The 25,845-nt window shown below is 37.8% G+C and overlaps 1 protein-coding gene across 1 annotated transcript in view; it reads right to left on the bottom strand.

The window, feature by feature from the left end:
* cntn4 (contactin 4) overlaps positions 1 to 3,421 on the bottom strand; it is a 64,007-nt gene extending 60,586 nt beyond the window's left edge. The window contains exon 1 of the mRNA XM_067238289.1: positions 3,291 to 3,421. The gene's annotated coding sequence lies outside the window, so the exon portion shown is untranslated. The remainder of the gene's footprint in view (positions 1 to 3,290) is intronic.
* Positions 3,422 to 25,845: the final 22,424 nt, after the last annotated feature.

Here is a 25,845-nt window from a genome sequence, read left to right as displayed (position 1 = left end):
TTTTTCCAAATTGTAGATCATTGAGTAGATGCACAAATTGAGACCACTAATGCATTTATAAACAGACATGGCTCCCTCTGTCTTAGTGGGATTACCTGTACCTTAACTTTAAAACCTAAAAGGGAAAAAGTATGAGTCTCTATGGTAATTTTCACCAAAACCAACTAGGGTGTTGAGAGCTGATTTTATGCACGTAGAAACATGTTGTTATACAAACAACCAAGCACTGATAGGGATTGTCAGACAAGGTGTCCCCTCTAAAGAAATTGGAAACACTCGCAATCAATTGGAGCCTTTTTTCTCATTTCAATCAAAATCCATTATAGCTAACCTAAAATAATAGACTAGTATGGTTGCCTATTAAAACAACACCTGGGGATGATCACATATGTGACAAAGCAGAACCGTGACAACTTAAATATAATCAGGACTTTCCCAGTTTGAGGCGTTGAGGTACAATAAATCCTTAAGGTGCTGGTAGGTGGAAAGAATTACCTTTGGACATCAGACTTTTTAGGGGAATGTTGTTGAACAAAATGTGTTGCATGTCGCTAGCCGTGTCAATGCCGTAAGATCTTTCATTCGGATTTTCGGCTGACTGAGGTTGGGTTCTATAATAAGTTGACACTATAAGTAAGTAAGTAATGACTGACACTAACTCCAATAAACAATCAACATGTAACTTCTCAGCCGTGTACAGTACACCTCAGTATGACATAGCAGACATAAACCACTCCCTGTTTACTTGCAAAGTAGTATTAGGGGCCTGTAGCATCCTCACTATATAAAGGATGCTCTGAATCTCACAGTACTGTTTACTTTTAAAAACCAGCAGAGTGCAGCAAAAAAAATCTCCTTTTTGCAGAGGTGCTAAACTACTAACACTGAGCATTTGTCTTTATTTGCTGCTCTTGGCCCCATATGTCTTTCCAGCTTGTGTGAGGATGACAGTCTCTACAGCAAGACAACCTCCACTATGTCTACTCATAACATATATTCATTCTGTTGGAGTCATCCATAGTAGCAATCTCATCCAGAGACTGCTATCATTATGCAAACGTGTGGCAATGTGCTGACTGATGGCCAACTAGTTGTGTACAGTATGGATAAAGTGGATAAAGTATCTAATAGATCAATTACAATGTACACAGAGGTACTTACTTGGATGATATTTGAAAGTGTGAGCAAATGTTTTGGGCCTTAAAGACATCCTGTGTTGATACTATGCCCCCAACAAAGTGTGTTATCAAGTGTGAAAAAGTAAGACACTTTTTATCCCAATGTGCTGACTGATACAGTGCCTATAAGCCCCTCTGATACAGTTGAGTAGTGAGCGGATTTGGGTTGGCCAAGCTGCAGGACAACTGGTTACGGGGTGTGCACATTTGGTTGTGCCCCACTGAATATTACAACTAGTAAAACTAGTTAATGTGAATAGTAAGGCTTAGAAGTGTAGCAGGGATATAGCTAAACAACTGAAAAGCTTCAACTTCCAGGCTACAATGAAATTGCTTTGCAACATTAGGACTGTTACTTACTGTACAGGGGCTTAAATCCCAGTGGATAGTACAGTAAACACAGAATTGTGTTGTTTTCTTAGAGATAAAAAATCATTCTATACATAAAATGAAAATACCCCTGATGACAGTTGTTCTATACTTTTACCACAGGAAACCGTCCAATAAAATTTTCATGGTGTCTCTAAATGTATCTAACCCAGAATCTTTTTAATGTCACTTCTGCCTTACATCACTTCTGACAGGCTGTTGGGTTGCAGCACGCTACCCATTAAAGGCACGTTTTCAACTTCCTGCAGAGCTGCATGTGGCTGGGCACTCTCAGTCCTTCATGGAAGCACCAGCAAAGATAGTTCATTATATTTACAATAATTATTGTAAAGTTACACACCATGTTTGACTCTGAGACTGTCCATGAAGCTGCTATGCATTTCCATAAAATAATAATAAAATATATTGGTGTACCTGTTAATACAAATATGACTGCTTTTCATTTTCACTTTTTGGCACATATGAACTTTAACAGGCAACTGCGAGGCAAGGGGAAATAATCTCATTTGGACAACAAGTAATTATTTAGAATGGGAGAGGCGAATTGAACAGATGCTCAAATATCTATAATGCATATTAAAGACTGGTTTTAGTTCTGACTGGATACAGCGATTGAAAGCAAACGCATCTGCGTGTGCGCATCAAGATCAGATAGGGACAGCCAGAAACCATAGCAGGGTATGTTACCATGATCTGGTACTGATTAACAGATGCTCACATTCGTTTTATGTAGATCATGCAATCATATGATGATGGGGAGGTGCTGCTGGAAAATAAGGGAATGCAATGGTATCTTGTTACTTTATACATAGCTGTTGCTGACAAAAGTTTGTCTGTAAAACGTGAGTTGAGTATGTTCACATATGAGATAGGAGATTTGTTTATTTCATTTTCTGCCTGTTTAATCTAGTTGGCTAGACAGATTCCATGGCCACAGTTGGTGGTCAACGACATAATCAGCAAATCCGCAGAGATTATGATAGGGAGTCAGCGCATGAGATTATCAAACATCTGCACAGATCAGAGTGGCACAGCGGACTCACAGGTACATGACAAAATCAACATTCTGAGGCAAATCACATAATATGAGTTTCACCTCGTGTCTACAAATTCACAGATATAACCCTGGCATGTAGATAACTTCTAAAAGGCACGCTACTTCTCAGTGTAGGGAGTTAAGGCATCATACTGAAAGCATTGTTTCCGTCCAGGCTATATCGTACGTACACTCAGACTAAAATACAAATTGTGAATGGATGAAACCGATGGTAACTAGGCTCAGTTACAAATACAAATAATATCACATTGATGACAACACCAAATAAACATTTAAATAGTAGGCTACTACTGCATTTCATTCAAGAAAAATAGTATTAACAATGTAGCCTATCACTAGGATAACAATAATAATCTTACCGTGTACGTTTTCCTCCAACTGTTATTTAAATTAATCCGCGTTTCGATACTATAAACAAAATTCTGCTCACAGGCATCCTTGTTAGTGATTCAGTCGGCAGCCACACTATGCGTCCCTTAACCTAGCCTACTTCAGAGAGCATTGCAAAAGCTATATCGTCAAACCTAATTAATTCACATTATGCTGAATTGTGCATGTTCTGGTAGTTATGATAAACCTACTGTATGTATAAAGCATGCACAGTTTGGCAGATTGCTTAAAATGCCATTTCCCGCGACTACGAACTGAAAGACGTCGCTACTTACTGTGATGCATCAGTTTCCCTCCACTCCCCAACCAGGAGCAGAGCAGACACGAGTACGAGCTGTCTCTCGACGAGGCACTCACTCACCGCACCGACCATTCAAGCGGAACAGACCCTTCTGGGCAGTCTAAGCGGTCGGGATATAATAGCCCAATTCTTTTATCTGGGATGTAATACCAAACAGCTACGTGATCAGTAAAGCAGTCCAGAGAATCAACTAGTCTAGGAGGTGATAGGCTACAACCACTTCTCCCATTGATTAGGATGGTAGTCTTTTTCTACAGTATTACCCTATGAATCATTTTCACTCTACTGAATATGCTATGGCAAGGGGAAGGACACCTCCCACAAGAGATCGGTTACACTTAACTTTGAAGCATTCAAGAAAGCAGTGGGTTAGCATTTAAATAAGGAAAGGCTACATTTCAAGTGTCTCATTCTATAGGCCTACAGACCTCGTTCAAGGGTTGACAGATAACACAACAACAAATAAAAATGGCAAATGATGGTACAAACAACCTAAACAAATCTGACCCAAAACGACTGAGTGGCGTTTACCCATTCCTAATGTAGGAAATCATCACTTCAAAGACTACAGCAGGATGCATTAACTGATCAAATATTTATTTGCTCTTAATGAGAGCACATGTATTGGTAAAGATATTGCTTTTTTTCATTTAAGGCCTTTAAAGACAGTCAATTAGCCAAAATTGGCTAATGAAATCAATATTTTCCATTGACAACAACAGGGCGGTCTGAATGATGTAGGGCAGGTACCCTGGGAGTGGGGGTTCACAGGGTCATATGGAGAACTGTAAGCCTCTGATTCTAGATTTTAATCAATGAGCTGATTGTATTGACACATGTGACTCCCAGTGGCATGCAGTATCCTTAAAAGGAACAGATGTGATTTGTTTTTCTGTTTAGTCTGAGGCGATATGTGAAATCACACATATTTGCATATGGTGTCAAGGCAGAATGTCAGCTGTGCATGGCTGCAATAACAATATCTCAAGTTAAAGAGAGTTGAACTCTCTCTGACACAACATTAAGAGTGGCGTGTCTGTATGTTTGTGTGTGAGAGAACGTGTCAATAGACAAAAAGATGTCCTGTGGAAACAGACAACAATCCACTAGGTGGCAACAGGCTTTAACTGAGTTGTCAAATGGTTACTATCGGTAAACATTTAAGACTAAAAGCTATACACCATTATAAGTGACTACATATGTCCACAACAACATTGAAAAAAGAGTGTCTATAGTAAGGAATCTTCCTACTAATTGCAAATACATTAACTTTTGATGTTGTGTGATTTGTGAATCCCTCCTTGTAAAATACATGTAGGACTCAATTCTAGAAAAGGTTCTTTTGGGATCTTGTGGTCAGCTTTCACTTTAAGGTTCCCAATTTACTTTCTGTGACAAGATTTAGAAACCCCAGACTGTCAGTAAACTAGCAAGAAATACAAAATGCTATTAAGGGTGGTCAGATGGGTGAGCAGTTAGGGAGTCGGGCTATTAATCAGAAGGTTGTTGGTTCGATTCCTGGCCGTGCCAAATGGCATTTTGTCCTTGGGCAAGGCACTTCACCCTACTTGCTTCTGGGGGAATGTCCCTGTACTTACTGTAAGTCGCTCTGGATAAGCGCATCTGCTAAATGACTAAATGTAAATGTATTAACCGTAGTTAATAGTAAATGAGTAAATGTAGTCCATAGGTATAGTATTTTTTATTTCAGTAGAATATGTCTTAGATTGTCTGACATGAATATAACAAGTTTATATCATTGCAATTGGTAATAGTGACATAGGTGACACTGACATGGATGCACCACATCCTTAAAAGGATGGATGGTCAATGAAAACAATCATTGGTGTATGCTGGCGAGGTCCCCTCTTACATTACATTATACATTGAGATGCTTTAAGTGCACCTCACATACAGAGCAAGGTTTCTTAATGTCACCAAATATGACTGTGGTAGAACTGAGTGCAATAAAAGGTAAATAGAGAAAACTTTGGTGAAAATGGCTTCTTGTATTACAGTCACCAGGATATCTTTAGCTATTCTCTCTGAGAGATCACATCCACATTGTGTGAAAGTCTAAATTGAACAAGCAACCTCTCGCTGTGGTTTCAAAGACAGGATAAAAGCCTTCCATGCAGCCTCTGAACCACAGAGCAGCACATGATATAGAGCATTGCTGTCATCTTCAGCAGCCAGGGTCTCATTAGTCAGGCTGTATTTATCCATCCACACTCGGAAGGAAGTCTACGTTTATCAAGCCTTTTTATCGATGGATATTCGGTCATTACTAGGAACGGACAACATTTCCTGTCCAATCATAATGAAGTCATAGTGCTGCAGTCATTCATCAGTAAGGTTATATTATGACTGACGAAGCTGGCAAAACCGTAACGGAAAGTGCTTCAAGGTGATGGTTAGGAACATTATTATTCAAGTTATTTTTTGTCTTGTTTATTATGTCATGTCCAGATGGGCATGTTTAATGAGACTGTGAAGTGTTAAACACTGTAAAATGTGATACTACACAATACAACACCATGCAACCCTGAAACTGTATAGTAGTTAGCTGAACCTTACAGTACTCTTACTGAACATATTTTATTATTCTGTCATCTTGCATCCCTGAGTCATCCTGTATCCCACTTCTGGTGTGTGGGTGAGCATTGTGGCGGTGATGACATGGGGGGATTAGTTGCATGGGGGGTGCATGGGGGGTGCATGTGTAATGACGACTGTCACCAGGAGCTCAGACTTTTACATTTTGTCTGCCTGTTATTGCTGTCACCATGTTTTGGTCATTAAAAAGCTAGGCCAACATAAGCTGCTCTGTAGTTTTTTTTATAAAAAATTTGAATGAATGTGAATTAATGTGAAGAAGGAAACATTTTCACAAAACATAGTTGAAGGGGTCTTATGTTGACATCTTTAGTACAAACACTTTGATTTGTGTTGGGATGCACACTAAATACTATTAACATTTGTAAGATGCAAGTCAAAATGTAAAATAGGCCCATAGAGACTGTCTCCTAAATTTCTGCGTGTGCTCAACACACAAATGCTGTTGTTGAAGATAATAAACAGAAAAGACAGTTAAATCTCTATTTATCCCTTGATGGAAGAAATAACCTTGTTTTATGGGCTGTGCCTCAATGCAGAAAATTAGTTCCTGAAAAAGTCATTAGTAACTTACTTGCTTTAGAGGGTGACATGCCCCCTTGTGACCAATACTGCACACTTGCACACACTGGGTAGTAAACCTTTTATTAGATCAGTAGATCTAATTGCAGACACCCAAACAGAATGTCAGGAAGGGAATACTTCCCACTTCCCAATTAATAGTCAAATTAGGCAGAAACTTAATGTAAACACTGTTGCCATTGTGTTATCAGTTGGAGAAAAACATATTTCTGCAAATACTTTTCTTAGAGCATGTAACTTCATGTCTTATTCAAACACAGTATTATACACCCATTAATACTTTTGGACCTTCCATGTCAGGTAACTAATCTGGGGCCTCTGTTTTTGACCTGATCAGTATCCAGGCCTCACTATAGTTAACACTTTTTATGTCATGTTATAGGCTCAAGGAACAGATAGGGATTCATCTAAATGGATATCGCTGTATAAATGTTGCTTCTCCAGATCCTTCAAGAATCAAATTGAAACATTATGCTGTAACATACAGTATATTTATACACAGTGCAAATTTAACTCATACAGGGCGCCACACTACTTAGTTACGGTTTCAGTTGTCATAGATATGAATATTTTCCTAATAACGTAATGAAAGCCACGTGATCTGGGATATTTCTTTGCCTCTTCCTAATAAACACATTTGAACAGGATATCTCTGCCTGAGAAGCTTTCAGAGTTATATGAAACCATTTCCTTAACGCTTAATGAACACATAGTTTACAGTACTTATACAGACGCTGCACTGGGCAAAGAGTAAAACATAACTACCACTGTTTCATGTGAAATTAAACATGAACATGTATTGCAAGGGAAGCATAGTCACACAAGCTGTGCCTCATTCCTATAAATAAAAATAAATAAAAAATAAATAAAAACATCCCAAGGTTTTTGAAAAGATTAAAGCTCCCAACCTATGATGCAGGAGAAAAGACAGCAGGATATTTCCCGGGATAAACCCATGTCGCTCCAATGAATACAGTGATGTTTTTTTTTCTCCCAGATTGGAAAAGATCATAAACAGCAGCAGAGAGTAGGTGGTAGGAAAAGTGTACTGTGTTAAGGCGTGCTACCCCATCACCCTCGAGTGACGCGCTGATCTTCATTTCCCTGCTCACTGTAGCACATCTCATCTCATCAGGCCTTTCCAGGTGAAGCCACTTGAGCAGTCCCTCCCTGCCGTCAATGGCTAGGGCCCACTGGCACTGTTGGAGGACATGCTAACAAGGGTATGTGGAGGGTATGTGTGCTAATGCTCGGGGAACACACTGGGGATATACTGTGATACGAGACCTGAGGAATTCTACTGAAGTGCACACCATCGAACCCGTTTTGTTCACACCAATACTGTTTGTCAACACGCATCCGTATTGTTATCGAACAGTGTGGCCCCAGGCTTTAGTCAACAACAGCAGTATGACAGTCAACCGTTGGCAACCTGGCATAAAGTGTCGATAAAATGATAACACTAATTAGAAAACAGAGAAAATATAGTGATTTGTCTCTTACTTTTGTGATGAGTGTATAATATGCCATTGAACATGCAGAAGGTAGCAAAATAGGAGAGCATTATTTGACTGTGTGCCACAAGGCTTCATTAAAAGGTAATTGGGCATACAGAACAACCTTGTGAACCTCTGTTATCGGTGTTCAGGGAAACTTCTCTTCGGCGGTCATAAGGATTGAGTCCCTTCCTCAATATTAATGAACTCAGTACACCAAATTAAATAATAATAACGTAAAATTACATAGCATAATATAGCTTTGGATGCCAAAGCATGACATGACATAAAATGCAAGACTTTAGTATAAGGTATGAATACCAGGACTTCCAAAGAACACAATGTCTATACAGTAAAAAAGGATACCTGAAGGAAGCAATACTGCTTCTTTCATGTACTGCGACACAGGATTTTGAGATGTTACAGTGTGTTGAGCAATATTCATACAGGTATATATATATATATATATATATATATATATACTGTATATACATAAATTTACATATAATGTATATAGCTTATACATCACAGACTAAAGCCAATCATGCAGGGTGCCTAAAACGGCAGCTCTTACAGTTTAACTGCCTTTATTTGGAGTTAAGTAGTTGGATGGACTTACCACAATTGTTGCGTGTTGCTGAAAGTCTCCACAGCTAAAATGCTAACTTCAGGCCCCATACCTCTCGTTTTCTTGTTTATCAGTTGTCTCAAAGGGGCAGAAAAGAGACAGTTTTGAGCCTCAGCACAAAATGGTCCTAATGGTCTTAGATCATGTTTCCTGCTCTGACACACCATTAAGTGCTAAATGTTAGGAATTGCATTACTACAGCTCTTAAGATTAAGAGTGATAAGGTAAAGCTGTTATTTCTATCCTCATGGCTCACTAGCAGAGGCCATGACTTTCTGCTGATGAATAATTCACACAGCCAAATCATCAGCCGCCAAAGATAAAGGCCCTCCAACCACCCCTCAAGTCTATTGATTTTTGCACACTTCTTATTTTGGATTGAATAGTGTCAGATGGACAAAAGAAACTGAAACTGCAAAATGAGTCACAATTTTATGTTGATTCAGAGACAACTGAAATGTCAATAACAGAAAAAAAATATTACTTAAAAGTTATTTATGTCCTTTATTGAAATTGTTAGAATTGTTATCAAAAGATTGTTGAGTCATTATATTTATTCTTTATTATTGACAAACTTTTTAAAGGGATAATGATGCAGCATTGACGTGTTCTAGTAACATGTAGCCTATCTCCATGTAAGGGGTGGCAGTCCACCCACAGTGCCAACTCCACCCAACCTAAAGACTAGCGATTATGTAATTTATCTTACATTTTTGACTTCAGGAAACAAACACTTAACAATAACTCAAATCTGAATTTTAAGGTTTAGTCTATTATCTAAAAAATAGTCAGGGAGGTTTATCTCAGCATCCAAATAAGGGATTTAAAACTGTTATTAGGCTTTTCATTTGGAATATTTCAAGGTTGTAGTCTCTACCTTAAAACATTTAAATACTGTGCAGAGATAGAGGTGATCTATAAATTTTTGACCTCCTTGAGCATTTCAATATCAAAGGTTCATGTATTCATATAAAGGAGTGATGCTCTAGTGTGTGTTAAGTTGAGATGGTGACCAGCTGAAACAGTTTTTACTGCAGAGTGGTCCAACAAAAAGGGGACAGGGCTTTCAGAAAACACATTAATTACTGTATCAAACAGGACCTAGAGACTATATTGTAGGTTACTCTGTTGCCTCTGCTGTATGTGGAAGGGGCTAAGAACAGAAGCTGTAGTAAATCCACTTACTGCTGTTTAATAAGTCATGAAATGAACATCTCCTTAGGCGTCCTCCAGGTTCTCGCAGCCTCTGCATTTACACAGTTATTACATCATGTTCTAGCTTTCAAAGAATAACAATGGGGAAGCATCTTGATCTTGATGAATACTATAATAAATTTATTTTCATCAATTTCGCTTTTGGATTTTTCACATTTTCCACTTGGTTGTAGGTCCATAACAATGTTTATGTTTTGGTTGTTATCATATCAAATGTGTGCCGCTGTGCATATATTGGTACTGATGTTATTAAAATCCATGAATCCATCATTATCTTTTTAATGAGACATTCCCCCATTCCCCTTTCTTAGGGGGTACAGTATAGTGAAGATGCCTCAGAACAGTGGAGATAAGCAGTCTACTTGTTCCCTTACCAAGAGGACATGGTACATCTGCTCTCAGTGTTGTGCTTGTGCTCAGTGCTAGTGCTAGTTAAACGTGCACAATCATCTTGAAGCAGACAGTAGTCATACAGCTTGTGTCTCAAAGGACCCAAATCAACAAATGATATATGATGCATCAATTTGTTGTTTCAGGTATTGGTAGAATCATGTTCTCCATGTTCTTAGGTTACACAGGTAGGCATAAGTTAATTGTTACCATTGTAGACAATTAGCACTAGAATGACAGGTCAAATTTGAAGTGAATTGGTTGACATCTACTTTATTAAAAGGATGTGGGGAAGGTTTTGTTGTGCATTGCAAACATCTGGTCTTCACAGGGATTAATGATTCTCAGAGTTTTCACTTTACTGGGGTCAAGTGTCAGAAGTCACATGCTTAAAAAGGCTTCCGAAACAGGCGTAACACAGCCCACTGAGTGCAGAACAGTGCAAAGTGCCCTCCTCACCTACTTTTCCACTGATACTGATGTTGACTAGAATGGTAAACATACACAGGTCGGTGGAAGACCACCAGAAGTGAACATTTACAAGGCTACTTCTATTGTGCGGCAATGATAATCGTTGTCCTCTATTTGAAGTCGCAGCTGTTTTTTTATATTGATAACGTTGCGCAGCTCAGCAACCACAACATTTACTACTGCCATAATTTCTTAACGTTCAAGTTTCTTGCACTTGTTTGTGACCATACTTCTAAGGCCAAGAGACAAGAAATGAATTCCTCACATTTATGTAAGTGTATGATTTTCTCTTATGATTTTCTCTTTTTCACGTTCTGTTGCCTTTGCCATTTATCTTCACACCACAAGAATCATTAATTGTTCAGAACGGGTTTATTGAGAAATATTTTGGGGAAACCAGATTACTTATGGGCGAAGGAGTGAAGGGGGTGTGGACAAGGAGCTCCCTTGTTCAGATGTGCATTACCACTAGTCAATTAGGATACGCTCTATGAAGGCAAAATGTACAGTCTGAGCTTCCAAGTTTCTCCATACTTATTATTTTGCGGATGAATTTACAGTCTTTGGTCCGAATTTATTTTTTCTCCTGAATCCACAAAGACAAGGAGTATAGGAGTATCAAGAGTGAAGATAAGGAAAGGTTGAAGAAATGAATATTTATAGCACTGTAGAGAAAGATAAAATATATTTCAAGGCGTCCTTAATGTCACCAGTAGAGTAAAAGACACAGAGGCATTTACACTGTGGATTGTTTCAGGACTTCCAATTCTGCAACATGTGACATGATCTCACATGGTACTGTACTACACTGTATACTGGTCTACTTCCTTTCATACTGAAGGAAAAAAGATCAACCCCTACAGCATTATTAAATACAGTTTTACCTAATATGTTGGCAGGTATAGGTATGTAACATGGGGCACTACAACATGCCCCTTAACACTGCCTTGAACATTTGGCGCACCAGCCATCTCTTGCACACAGTGGACAGCTCATCTGAATCAACACACTCTGCCAAACATAGGAAAGCAGGCAAAAACTGGTGGTACAAGACACAATCCCACCTCTGAGCTATAGTTCTTCTATGCTTTAGCTTTGACGTTTTCAAAATGTTCTGAAAGGAAATCTCATCTTAAATCGGTTAAAGGATTCTATTAAATTATTAAGGTACTGTAATCTACAATGACTGGCAGAACATTTCATTGCAAAGTTGTTATGCTTTCTATTCAAATATGTTATGTAAACATTATTAAGTCTAGCTTCGACAATATTTAGATTTCTGTAAGAATACAAAGTATCCAACATTGTGTGGCACAATTTTAAGCCACCCAAAGTGCTTACACAGATATGAGACACACACCCACTGACTCCCTGTTCTAAAGTCATCAGATGTGACTGCTGAGTATGAAAAGTGAGAATCATCAGGGTCCATTAAACTTAAGCCAGCAAATGCTTACAGTACACAAAGCAATTTAATGTATTAGTTCCACAAACAAACCAAGGCACTATTTCTACACTACATCTGTTTCACGTTTGTAAGAAAAAATAGGACATGCTTGTCCAATAAAGAGAAGCGTTACCTGAGCAATAGCATTGCAGGCATTGTGTAAAGAAACCCTTTGCTAAGCATTTTATGAGGAGACACAGTGTTAGTAATGAGAAAGAATGCCACACATAGAGGCAGGGGAGGTGAAGGATTAAACCTGAACCAAGCCCCAACCATAACCCTAAACACAACTTCATATTTATCTCACTCCAATCCTATCCACATCAATGGGGTGCTTAGCCATAAACCTAACCTAAGCTTACTCTAAGCGTTAAGGTTGTGCCTTCTGTCATTGAAGGCAACCATTTTAGATGACCTGGTCAACAACCTAACAATCTCATGCACAAGTTATCAAATCATTTAAGATTTCTTTAAACATAAAATAAATTGATGACAACACAGATATCCAACGTTTTTGTTTGTGTAAAAAACTAAACTCTTAAAATGTCTGTCAACATCAAAACATGTCGCTTGAACGAAGCAGTGACAGATGAGATTAGAATAGAGTCTATTTCAGATTTACCCAAAGGTACTCTCTCTCTTCTAATCTGATGAGGTTCTCATTCGTTCTCTCCCTCATCTTATCGCCTTACCGCTATGGGCAGCAGGTGCTGTCAACCTAGTTTCCGCTCTCCAGTGTTAGACATCATTTTCGGGTAGGTGTCCATTTCTGTCGGATATCAGTTAGAGCCTACAGCACAGCTATATTAATACAATTTGGATACGACTCCACAAGGCTAGATGTCTAAAGTTGATGGTCCATTTTATCATGTTTGACCTCAGTTAACCTCTTCCTTTTAATTACTGTATAGTGTGTTACTCCAACGACACGTATTACAAAATAAAGGATGTTATTCTCTCTGTCTCTATCTCACTCCAAGATTTTAAATATTGTAATATAGACGTCAGAGAAATAACATAAAAAAAGAATTGGTGAAATATTACTGAATTGTTTGTTTATCAGATACTGAATAATTGTTTATTTGCTGAGGTTAAATGTCAAGTCACTGCAAAGCAAAACCAAGCAAGAATTCTATTTAGGTGATTTTTTTTGGTTAGTAATATTAACAAGTACAGCAACATAACAAGTATGTCTTCATGGATTTTAATAACATCAGTACCAATATATGCACAGCGGCACACATTTGATATGATAACAACCAAAATATAAACATTGTTATGGACCTATAACCAAGTGGAAAATGTGAAAAATTCAAGAGCGAAATTGATGAAAATAAATGTATTACAGTATTTATCAAGATCAAGATGCTTCCCCATTGTTATTATTTGAAAGCTAGAACATGATGTAATAATGGAACCTTAAACATGCATGAATAAAAGAGGCTCTCTGGAACATATGCTCATCTCTCCAAACAGGTACCAATTGCTTGACATCATCTGCACTCTAACTGTTGAACTTGCCTGTGGTGTTATTTTATTTCATTTCTGATTCAATCTGCAACACAGATGGATGATTATTCCAAATCCCATGTTTCTACAACTTGTGTACACACATGGTTGAACTTTATGCTTTTAGGTATTCCTTTGGGTTTTGTCAGGCAAATAAGATACATTGTTTTAACTTTCACTCTGCTGTGGATTTATCATACTATTCATATATATTCTATGTGTGCATTGTGTTACTCATGTACTGAATGGATCCTTAAGATGGAGGGATATTTATTGCATATAAAGGAGTGCAGCATTTAATTCACTAAAGTGTTCTGATTCTTTATATAAATCACATAAAAGTCTTTGCTATTTAGAAGATGGGATTCAGTTGAGATTGTACTGAATGAACATTGTGCTAATGTGAGTGTACAAGACAATAGAGTCTACAAGATTTATTTCACCTGATAATACATATTTTGAATGGATTCAGTTGGTTCAACGCAGGAATATGAGGGCAACATACTTCATAAATGTTGTTTTTGTGTACAGACAGAATCTACATTTTTCTCTTTTTACTGAGATTCAATGAACTGCTGCAGACAAGACATCTTTCACCTGGTTCCATGTAGGTTAAATTACCTGTGTATCTGCTGTGTGGAGATAGGCTCTTATCGCACATTGAATATGTTGGCAGAAAGCAGCGTGAGTCTAGGCAGCTGGTGTCCAATGGCGTGGTGAATCTTGAAGCCAGTGGCTCACTGCACCACTGGCAATCCCCATGGACTACAGTGTCTATGTACTACCTCACCAGCATTTTGGTCTACTGCTGTTCATGGCTTGCTCCACAAAGGTTTAGGCAGTCTCCCGTTCCAGGGAAAATCAACAATGCTCCTTATCATTCATACTACACATCAAAATAGTATTTGTGAGAATTAGACACTCATGAATATTGCATTCAATAGTACACTTTAGCATATTTTCCAATGATGCTACGCACTGTATCATTTATGTAATTCATAATCACAACACAACATACCAAATAAACCAAACCAAATGTACATACTTTTATCATCAATGGGAACTTTTGATTGAATTAGAACCTCCGTCTCTCTTAGAAGAAAAAAAAAGTCAACTGAAACCATTAGGAAGGTCAATAGCAATCTACTGCCTTGTGCTTATTGATTGGCATTCTATCTAGAGGGAAATTGCTCCTTGATAAAAATTAATCTGGTGAAGATGTAAGACTCTAACTTAATTAATAAGATGTCTGAAATTGATTTTGACAGACATCAGACATTGCTATTAAAATAACCGTTGTTGAGAGCATATGAAGTTTGAAAGATTAAATCGTGTCAGATAAGCGCGAGGGAAACTGCAATATCCCATTCATCCTCAATGATTTGTACTTTACATGTAACACTGTCACTGCACACTGAACAGAGTGCTTGGTATAGTTCCTCAGTTCTTAAACTTACTAGTTATTTTATGAAGGACACACATTATTAAGAGAACACATTGACTGTTTTGACTGTAACTAAAACCAGTGAATCTAAGCTTGCAGACAAATACACACATACACAGATTCCTTTTGTGAATTAACATGATTGTTAACATACTTTTTCTTTTAAAAGAGTATTTCTAAACAACCAATATGTGTCATAAGATATTGACATTTAAAATAAATCATAATGGTTAGGTTGATAAATGAAATTAACTATAAACATAGTATATTGTAAATATCATATGAAATGACATACCATTTTTGCTTTACATAACAGTCTTGAATTAACTCTTAGTGCCTAGTCAAGAAAGTTATAAATCATTATTTTCCTAGTTATAGCAAGAACTGTTGAAAAATCTGCTTGAGGAAGAGTTAAAAGATGTGCAGTAAGATGCAATATTCTCAATATGTATATTTACGTACATCTTAATCATGTGTACCTTAGTTGTTATACAGGCAAACAATGTAGAGCAGACATCATTCTTGTTGGATCATAACCAGTTATTACTGATCTCAATATGAGGAATGAAGAAGAATTCATCTTGCTTGCATTACTTGCATTTGTACCTAAATAAAGTTGAGGCAACTGAACAGTCACATGTCACAGATATCTTGCCCCACTTCCTAAAACAGTAGTGAGGTTAATAACAGGTCAATGCCACAGTGACATGTTCTGGCTGAACTGCATATTGCCTATGAGATTAGCACACGGCGACAGGGCCAGATCCCTCCGGGGGAACAGGAGCTGAAGTCCATGATGGAGGCCTTGTCAGGGCAGACGAGGGGATTCATAATGATGATCCTAACGATAGACTTAGAGACAGTCAATGAACCAGAGGCTGTCAAAGGAGCTCCACAGGAGCGGCTCAGTGCAAAAGCTGCTTCTCTGTTTCATCACTGAAAATGATAAGATAAGACTTTGTCTCAGGTAATAAATAAATACTTTAAGTGGTGATAGTATGATCTTGTTCTGCTTGTAGCTCATTCTTGATTAATTCTATAACATCAACCCCAATCCATAGAGGGTAATTTATGCTGCTTCATGGCTGTGGTTCATGGTCAAGATTCAAAGTCTTAAATAAGCTGTCAGCATTGTTGCCATGTATTTTATTCAACTTTGATATTTTGAACATGCTACAATATATTGTCAATCCAGTATGGATATGATACCTACTACAATTGCCAGGAGAAGGTATCACATTCTCCTTTCTTTTATATTTTCAAGACATGTTAGTCATTCATTCCTGTCTTGCCTGTGAAACTGCACCCTGGGTTTACATAGGATTTGTCTAGCTTTTCTTTCTACTGTGCCAAACTGAAAGAAAGCATCTCAGGAGATAGATGTGACATTCAAATGCAGTATCCTGTTCGTCTCTCTCTCATTATGGCCTGTGCAAGTGAGCTCCCACCTGGTGAGCACTCTTTTTCTCTCACTTAATCAGGTCTCTTGAGAGTGGTGCTATTGTATGGACATCATTAGAGCCTCTACACTGACAGATACTGATGTCTTTGGGTGAAGCCAAGTGACATATTCAAGATGGTAGTAATATCAACCCAAGTAAAGATTAAAGTCAAACAATGCAGAGATATTGTACTTTTTGACTGTATAATTTACTGAATACTATATGGGCTCTAGAACAGATATCCTTTTAGACCTCTAAAGTGGTGTATGATTGCACTGAGGAATCATAACAGTTGTTTGAGTTGTTGACTGAGTTTAAACTAAAGTGCTCTTGTTCCCTATTTATATCACATTGATGTATTTTAACTACAAAGCATGTATATAGTTGCCTTTTTTATGGTTTTATAGAATGACTATCATATACATTTAATTGTCTTGAATGCATGCTGTGGTCTTTAAGTGGCTTAATGCCATAATCCAAATCCAAATGCCAAAAGCTTATATTTACCCAGAATTCTGGAATTAATTGTTTGTTGTTCATGGAGATTCCACTTCCAAAAGCAACCAAATGTGTTGTTCAAATGCAAAATAATACCTCAATGTACCTCAAGAATAGGTGGGCTATGACAAGATGCACTAAGTATCCAGATAGAGAGCTTGGTGTAAGCAGAGAAAGAAAAATGAAATATGTGGCATTCCATGTTTTTAAATCATTGAAGACAAAGGGACAAGGCTGCACAAATCTATCTGGATGTAATCTATGTTTTGAATACTCATATGTCATGTTATGCCAGGTTGCTTTGCGTTGTCTTGTCCTAAGAATTTCAGTGCCCAGTCTGACCTTGTGTTGTTCTGTGAATCTGACAATAAAAGACTTGAACTTGAGGAAGACCATGTAGGGTTTTTTTTTCAAATGGTGAAACTGGAATACTAAAACATGGACCTCATAATATTTTTCAAATGTGCTGCTCTATAGAAGAGTGTGTGTGTGTATGCAGGTCTACTGTCTGTCTGTGTGTATGCAGGTCTACTGTCTGTCTGTGTGTATGCATGTGAGCACAGAACTGAAGGGCAAGCTAGAGTGTAAGTGATCCTAACGAGAGTGAACCACATCTGTTGAACCACACAGACGTCTCATCTACATTGCCTGAAAAATGTCAACAACAGAACAGCAGAGGCAAGTCTTAAGCTTAAAACAAAGGTTAAACTCCATTGTGTTCTTCATTAATGCGTTTTTGATTGATCTCCCTGGAGTCATCTCTACATACAGCAGGTGTGGCACCAGGGGTGAAGCTGGCACAGGCAGCCGTATCTGTCTCCCAAAGCACAAAAATGTGCACCACCAGCAGATTCATGCTGCACTTGATCACACAAACACACAAACATTTCAGACAGGGTCTCAAGGTGATATCAGATTTGATAAGTATTGATTGACCCAAGTAATTTTCACCACTCTTACTGTACATCAAGAATCTTTGACACCCCTGTTATTTGTTTGAGATAAGGTTATCCATCATGGTCATCCATCAGAACACAATGTGGGTGCAAAAAACCTGGAGGTTCCTTAATAATGTCTTCTTCGTTTTACAGGTCTTTTGACATACAAACTTTGCAAATACATGGCATTAAAAAAAACAAAATTCAACCTGTGGCATGGTTTTTCCATTTAGAGCAGGTATTCTGAAGATGGCCTCTGGCCTCAGGTAATAACATCAACACTGTCCAGCATCCAGCTTAATTCTTATGATACCATGTGTTGTCTTTCCTCCCCCCACCCCCTGTTTTGACATGTACTGCACAAAACATGTAAGCCCACAGACTGCTTCTCCAAAGGGACTACCCTTTCCATATTTATATCCAGTGACGAGGCTATGTAGTCTGCTACGCCTTTGAGCAAGAGATTTCCCTGGCCTCACACAAACGCACTGCCAGCCCTTAAACATTCCAGTCATGGTTCAGCAAGGTGCCTGCTGTCAATTTTATTTATAAACCTCCCTGCCCTAGTCTTTCATTCAGACAGGCGCTCCCCAACCCCCATCCACTTCCCATACAGAGCCATACATAGAGGGTAGCAGTCACCACCCACAACACATCCTCAGAGGTAAAGGGTAAACATAGCTCAAACCAAGCTTAATGCAATCACAGTGCAAAGAAACACACACATCAGCAATAACATAGGAAAATGCAAGACACTGTGCTAAGGTCTATAAAAATGACACAATACATCCCAAAAGCCCACTGCATGAGATTCATACATTCTTTCAGTGAGCCATGCTCTAGAAATTACCTCCTGTTTCTATTGGCCCTTCTTCACCACTCATGCAACAGACACTCAGGCTGTGAGGGCTTGATGGCTCCCCAGGCACGAGTCACAGTCTCTGACAATAGGCTCTGATAGTCACAAGCACAAATGATGGTTCCCTGTATGATAGTGTCGACAGAGAAGCCCTGATAAAACAGCTGCCCTAAAGAATGCCAGAGGAGCACTCACACACTTTTGGGTTACACTGACATAATGAGGACAATTGCATGTATCAGATATGAATTCAAAAATCCCAAGAAATATGGAGAAAGATTCTGATATTTAGCAGTTAATGTTCTTTTAAAATACATTAGTCCTACATGAAAACAACCCAATTGTTTAATCTATAAATTGAGGACCACTGGGACCACACTACAGATGTTGCATTGCAGCACAATGCACTATACATCCGTTTGAAACAATGTTTTGCCTGGGTCGGTGGATTGAGCTGTGATGCTTTAAGGGGACTGGTGCTGTTGTTGATACTGTCCCCACCCGCAAGCAGCTGCCATGTTAAAGAAAGCATTGAAAGAATGTCCTCTTTCTCAGTAATTACTGTAGGGGTGTCCAATACAAAACCACAGCCTTCACGCTTATTAATACATAATGGTTAAGGTTCTGAATCCCAGGTTCGATTCCAGCCTGGGCCATTTGCTGCATGTCCTCCCCTCTCACTCTCCACTACATATCCTGTCCCTCTCCATACTGTCAATGTCACAATAAAGCAGAAATAATGGAAAAACACATCTTGAAAAACAAGAGGAAGAATCAAGAACAGGCTGTGAAAACCTATCATGGCTGTGTATCTGTGTGATGTCTGGGTTCCAGGCTCAGACCAGCTCATCCTGCTGACAGGTCTGAAGTACTGAAAACCCTGGAAGATGCACATGAACTGACCTACTCTGAGTTGGGACTCTGCTTTGGGTACTGCTTGGCGTTCCTGTAAACTATTTCAAAAAATAAATTGGACTACTTTTCTACAGAGACATTGCTGGCATCACAAATCCAATTTTAGCCAACCCTTCTTTCTGATTTGTCACTGGACCGCAGATTGTATTTCCTTGAACAAAATAGCCGTGACTTGGTTGGATGTGTTTGCTCAGTGAAGCTTCAACAACATTTACTGCCTTCCCATAAGACTGCTCTCCTTTAACCTGGAGAAAGATTGTCATACCAAACTGGCTCTTACTGTAAACCAACATGTTAGCGATTGTTGTAATGGTGTCACACAAGGATTCCTTATTTCATGATGCCAAGTAAATTCAAATACCAATGGAATAAAAGTCTACAGCAGTGGTACTGTTCATAAAATATGATTCAGACAATCTCTCAAATAATTGCCTATCAATGCCCCAGTGTCTTTGCATGTCAATTAAAAATGAGAGGCCATTTATATCTCTGTGCTGCTTTTTCTGTGCTATTTCCCAGGAAGTCAGGAAGTGCAGTCATGTAGCAAAAGTCATTCAGTTCTCTGTATGTGTGATGATGAGACTAATCCAGAACTATTCAATCAAATCAAACTTTTCGGTCAAGCCATTTTTCAGTGTCACATTTCTTTATGTTTGATCCATGAGGTGAGCATGTCCCATTGGCATCATCTATCATCATCAAGTCAGGCAACAGGGCTCCCCTGACCACTGAGCTGTCTCTCCCCAGGAGATGTATGACTCTGAGGAACATCTGTCAATCACTTATATAGAGGTCTCACTGCTTTTCCAACATCAATTAACCAACAAGAAATGTAAAAATGTAACACATTCTGACACATATTCAAAAGCTGTCATCTGTTTGCAGGCACATCTCACAGTAACTCATACACACCTTCATACCCCCAATACAAACATACACACACGGCAGATTGTCAATAGATGTAATGAATATGCTTGAACAATAAATGGTCTATGGTTTCCATCATTTCTTCTTCTAAAGTGAGGCAGAACAAGACATGCAACAGATTTGAGGATGTTTGCGGTCACCAAGGGTTGAACACTACTCAGACACTGAGGATGAAACATTAATTGAGGTCATAGCACTGGGGCGTACACTCCATTAGACACCATTTTCTTGAGAACAAGACTTGCCCGCAGGAGAGGAGAAGAAATTGGAACAAATGAGACCACTTTTCAGTAGAGAGTTAACCATGATTTGAGAAAACTGGGAAAAAAATTTAACCCAGATTTGTGTTTACGCGCTGTGTGCATACCATTCCCCTCTTGCCAGCAATAACAACGAATTGTTGCCAAGTTGCAAAAAAAAGGTATCACTAGTCTCTTGGTGGATTGCACTCAATTACTCAATAATCTCTTAGGAGTAAGAGACTGTCTAGGATGTGGCTATAATTAGACAATAACTGAAACAATCCTACCTGCATTAATAAATACATACTGTGACTAAAGCATTTTGTCAAGGCTAATATTCAATTACATTATCTAGTAACTGACTATAAAGACACGTTTTCTATAGGGACTTGGGAAGGAGTACATACATTTTGACAGTTTCTTCTCAAGTGTTTTTACAAAATATTTTGAAGTAAGAAAATGTTCCCATGTTTATAAATTGTGACAGAAGAATGAAACACAGTGAGTAGCTATCGTGCAATTCATTTCAAAATGTTATCTCAGTCTATGGTTTGTCTTGGGGAACCTTCCTTAAATTAAGGGACAGATACAGTAACAAACTTTCTGTACTTTCCCCTATACATTTGGTGTTAAGGTGATAATTTATTTTCATCTCTCACGATGAACTACCGCTAGAAAGTGCAAAAGGCAGGTTACTTTAAATGACCAGACATACATCCTCATGTGCCTTAATCAATAATTTACAGTGAAGTGAATACTCCTGATCGACATGGCAGTGTGCAAAAACCCTGGGGTATTTTAGGGTTATTGGTGTCAACGCACTAATGGGCTGAAATGCAAGAGGACATTTGACAGGGTAGAAAAAGATAAGGAACCATTATCACCCTCCCAGACTGCTTCAGGGACTTAACCATATTGGAAATAAATAACAAACATATATACAAAAACCTTCTACTAATCCATGCTTTTAAATATAAAATATATTGACTTTTTAAATGTATGACTTACAAAAGCTCATCACATTCATAACAAAAATAAATAATACATAAACGATCATAAGTAAAATGTTTCTTTATAAATCAAAGTATGAGCAGGCATGTTTTAATTTCTGTCACCCCCTTCGTCAATTACCATGCCCTCGTTTGAATTTGTTACATGCTGTAACAAGTATACACAAAACCAGTCAAATGTCATGTTTGAGAGCATACTGTCAATAACCCACAATAGAATACTGCAATTCATTCTGATAGGGTAAACCACAATGTATTTTCTTCCTATCCTAATTTCTTTCGGGAAATGCATGACTTGAAAGTAACATGAAAGGCTCATGCTCTGTCTGGTTTAAGCTAAAAATGTGAAAACTAGCTAATACAAGCAGAAAAAGAGCAACCAACATGTCCATGTCTGCAGTATCCTAAATCATTTATAGCACCAGTGCTGTCAATACTACATGTGTCCTACACTGCAAGGGACTGGAAATAAAAATACTGGCCCTTTCTGCACAGTTCTTTTAATTCAGCTTTTCATTTTACCTTCATACAATAACACATTTTTAAACAGGTAATACCACACTATGATACACTGTGCAGTAGTTATTTCATAATAAAAAACACTTATTTGATCTGTACATACTAGTATTGATCTGTACAGTATCTATCTAGGAATGGAACAATGTTGGCTTGTGACAAATTACTTTTCTGACCAACAAAGTTTTGTGACATTTCTAAGATCAGGTATTCGTTACAATCTACAACCACCTGACAATCTGTCAGTCAAATAGTGTCTCTGAAACACATGTTGTTGACATTCTGTCACCATTGACCTTGAGGGGTCCCTTCATGCCAGTGTCTACAGAGGCTTAAAAAAAACAATAGTAAAGTAAGGGTTAAAAACAGACACTATGAAACTAAGACATTTTGTTAGACACCTACAGGTCACCCTGTAGAATGAGAAAGATGACTTCAATATTTATCAGTCCAAGCGCTCAGCAGTGGTCTTCCACAGTAGATTTCTTCCATGTGAATCTGGGGAGAGAGCTGTTCAGGCTGTCAGTCGTCCTGTGATGCTTGGAGAAGGCTCATAGTCTTTTTAATTCTCACCCAATCTTCTGTCCATCACAATACTTTATCCCTACTTTGGAGCTCAGATCAGGTCCACAAACTGTCACTTTCTGACATGTCTCAGAGCCTACACCTCTGGAAAAAAAGGAATATATACTGTAGTGCCAGTGTAACATCCCAAGCTAGATTCAATAAATACTCTAGAAGACAAATTCATTCTAGAATATAAATGCATTTTAAAAATAAGATGCACTTTTTGTATACGTAACATAAAACATGATGACAATTTTAACATTGTGAACATTCCTAAAACATATTTCACAAATCTGTCAGTAGATTAAAATGCACTTGTTACTGTAATAGTTGTTCCTACATAGTATTTTATGCTGCCAATTGGCTGTTGTATTATGGTGCTGTAGGTAAAGGGCTTCCTACTTAAATAATCCTATCCAAGATTTTATTAACGTTCCATGAACATGGAAATAGTTACAATCTGTGAGTTAGGTTTACATTTACAGTTGTGTAAATCTGTGTTTATTTCATACAGAAAATACAAATCCATTCTACAGGGGATTTTAGCTTTACAAATGCAAAATTATGTTAAAAGTATACTTTTAGATTTCAACATTTATATTGCCAATCAGTTGACCTCACACTAAAATATATGTTGGATGCATAACAATAATTAAAATAGGGATTCAAACTATAGTTGTTTCAGCTTCTCTATCTATTCCCCCTTAAACTACAGATATGTATGTGCATGTTTACATTAAATTACAATGGCACTCAAACCGAAACCATCATTTGACATCTGATATTGGATATGACTGTTATTTGCACTCATCTTGGTTTAGCATATTTTAATTACTGCAAATGTCAAGCTAGGCCCTGGAAGTGATCCCAACAGGCTCAGCTCTAAATAGTCTGATTTCTGAGGCCAATAACATAATGTTTGGAGCATGATATTTGACGTCTTCAAGAGAGAGAAGAATACTAAACCACAATTTATAAGTAATGTATGACAACATCTCTCAATTATTTGTTCATATTCATATTTTTGTTTTCAGCGTTTATTGAATTCAAATAAATGCTACAGTACAGCTAAGCATTGCAGATAAGCATATTGGATGGTACTGTATAAACCCCAGGAAAATCAATTCTGTCATTATGCACTCCTCCCATTTTAGACTCTCCATACTATTTGTGTGACATTTGGTCACATGTATGAAGACACAAACTCACACACACTCACACATGTTAAGGCATGCTTTTGATTTACTGTATGATGTACAGTACAACATATATGTACCATTGGAAGACTTCCTACCCATACTCAAGAGTATGTTACCATGTTACAAGGTGACATTTTCTTTTTTAGTAATAATTCTTTTTACTAAGATTATGTACAGTATCTGCCATAACTCTCCGTTAAGAGACCTTCTCTGTATCAGCACAGAACCTTGAGGATTCACTGCAACTTGCAGAGCAAGATGCTCAAGGTGCTTCTTTTCAGATTAGCAGCAGCGTAAACTCAGATTTGACTATCTCCAGTTGTTTTTTTCCCTGTGATTTTTTTTATACATTGAAGCAGTTGCAATGCTTAATTTCTTGGTTAGTGGACAGGAAAGTGACAGCCAGACATTAGAATTAGATTTTTTTTATCCTAAAATACAGAGCATCCGGAAAGTATTCACAGCACTTCACTTTGTCCACATTTTGTTATGTTACAGCCTTAGTCCCAAAATGAATTCAATGTCATGAATTTGTTAAAGTGAAAGCTATAAATATTTATGTACATGTGATAAAAAAAAAGGATTTTAAATCTATCTTAATGTGTGTACAATATTGATGGAAAAAATGCTGTAACATAACAACGTGGAAAAGTGAAACGCTGTGAATACTAATAATATAATAATCCGGATGCAATGTACGATTGCAAATCCATACTATGTATTATCTTCTAAGTCATGTTTTAGTTGATTATTGTCCAAAACAGATACATATTTAAAAAATGTTACATTAGCATTATAAATCCAAATAGCTTTCAGTTTTTCCTTTGGTGTGCATACTTAGTTAGAGCAGTCCTCAGATTCATGTCCATATTCAGACTCTTACCTGTCAGAAAATCTGACATGATTAATCTGACATGAGTATGAAGAAAACACACCAACTTCACAGTGGTAGAACACAATCTTCATTTCATGCCCTGCCAGTTTTATGTTCTGGGTCCACATTTTACTTGTCATTATGCCAGCTTCATCACTACTACACACAGTCAATGATCCACAATGCATATTTAAAGAACATTTTCAACGTGAAATTTTATTTAGTTGCAATTACGTCTCACAGAGATTGTTGTATGTCAATACAATAGTATTTAGTAATGTAAGCATCAGCTATGAGTAAAATAAAATATTTTCAGAAGTACACATAAACACAAAACAATAGACACATAAATGGAAACAAAGGATCAATATGAGGTACATCTCCAGGTACATAAGGATTTGAACGAATGCTCTTAATAGTAACACAAGTAAGGCCACTGTGTCCTGTACCCAAGGAGGGATATTGTGTGACACCATGTTGACCATAACTACTCTTAATAGCTGACACTGTCGCATGCAAAAAATGGACCATTCATAAACTAAAGCAATGTCATTGAATTACCTTTTTCTGCTACTTTAAGTGATAACCGTGCCAAACATGCCCTGGGATGTAGAGATGTGAAATTGCGCCCCAAAAAACGTTTTGTTAGAAATGCACTAACCTTGTACTAAATCCCTGTACTGTTTGCAGACATCTAAAGAGCATCCTCATTGTAATAGAAACACTTGTTCCACTAAGGATTTT

This window comes from Osmerus mordax, chromosome 1, assembly GCF_038355195.1.
Source record: "Osmerus mordax isolate fOsmMor3 chromosome 1, fOsmMor3.pri, whole genome shotgun sequence".
In the NCBI taxonomy this organism is placed as follows: Eukaryota; Metazoa; Chordata; class Actinopteri; order Osmeriformes; family Osmeridae; genus Osmerus; species Osmerus mordax.
The sequence above is the reverse complement of the archived record's forward strand: the minus strand, read 5'-3'. Positions and strand labels throughout refer to the sequence as shown.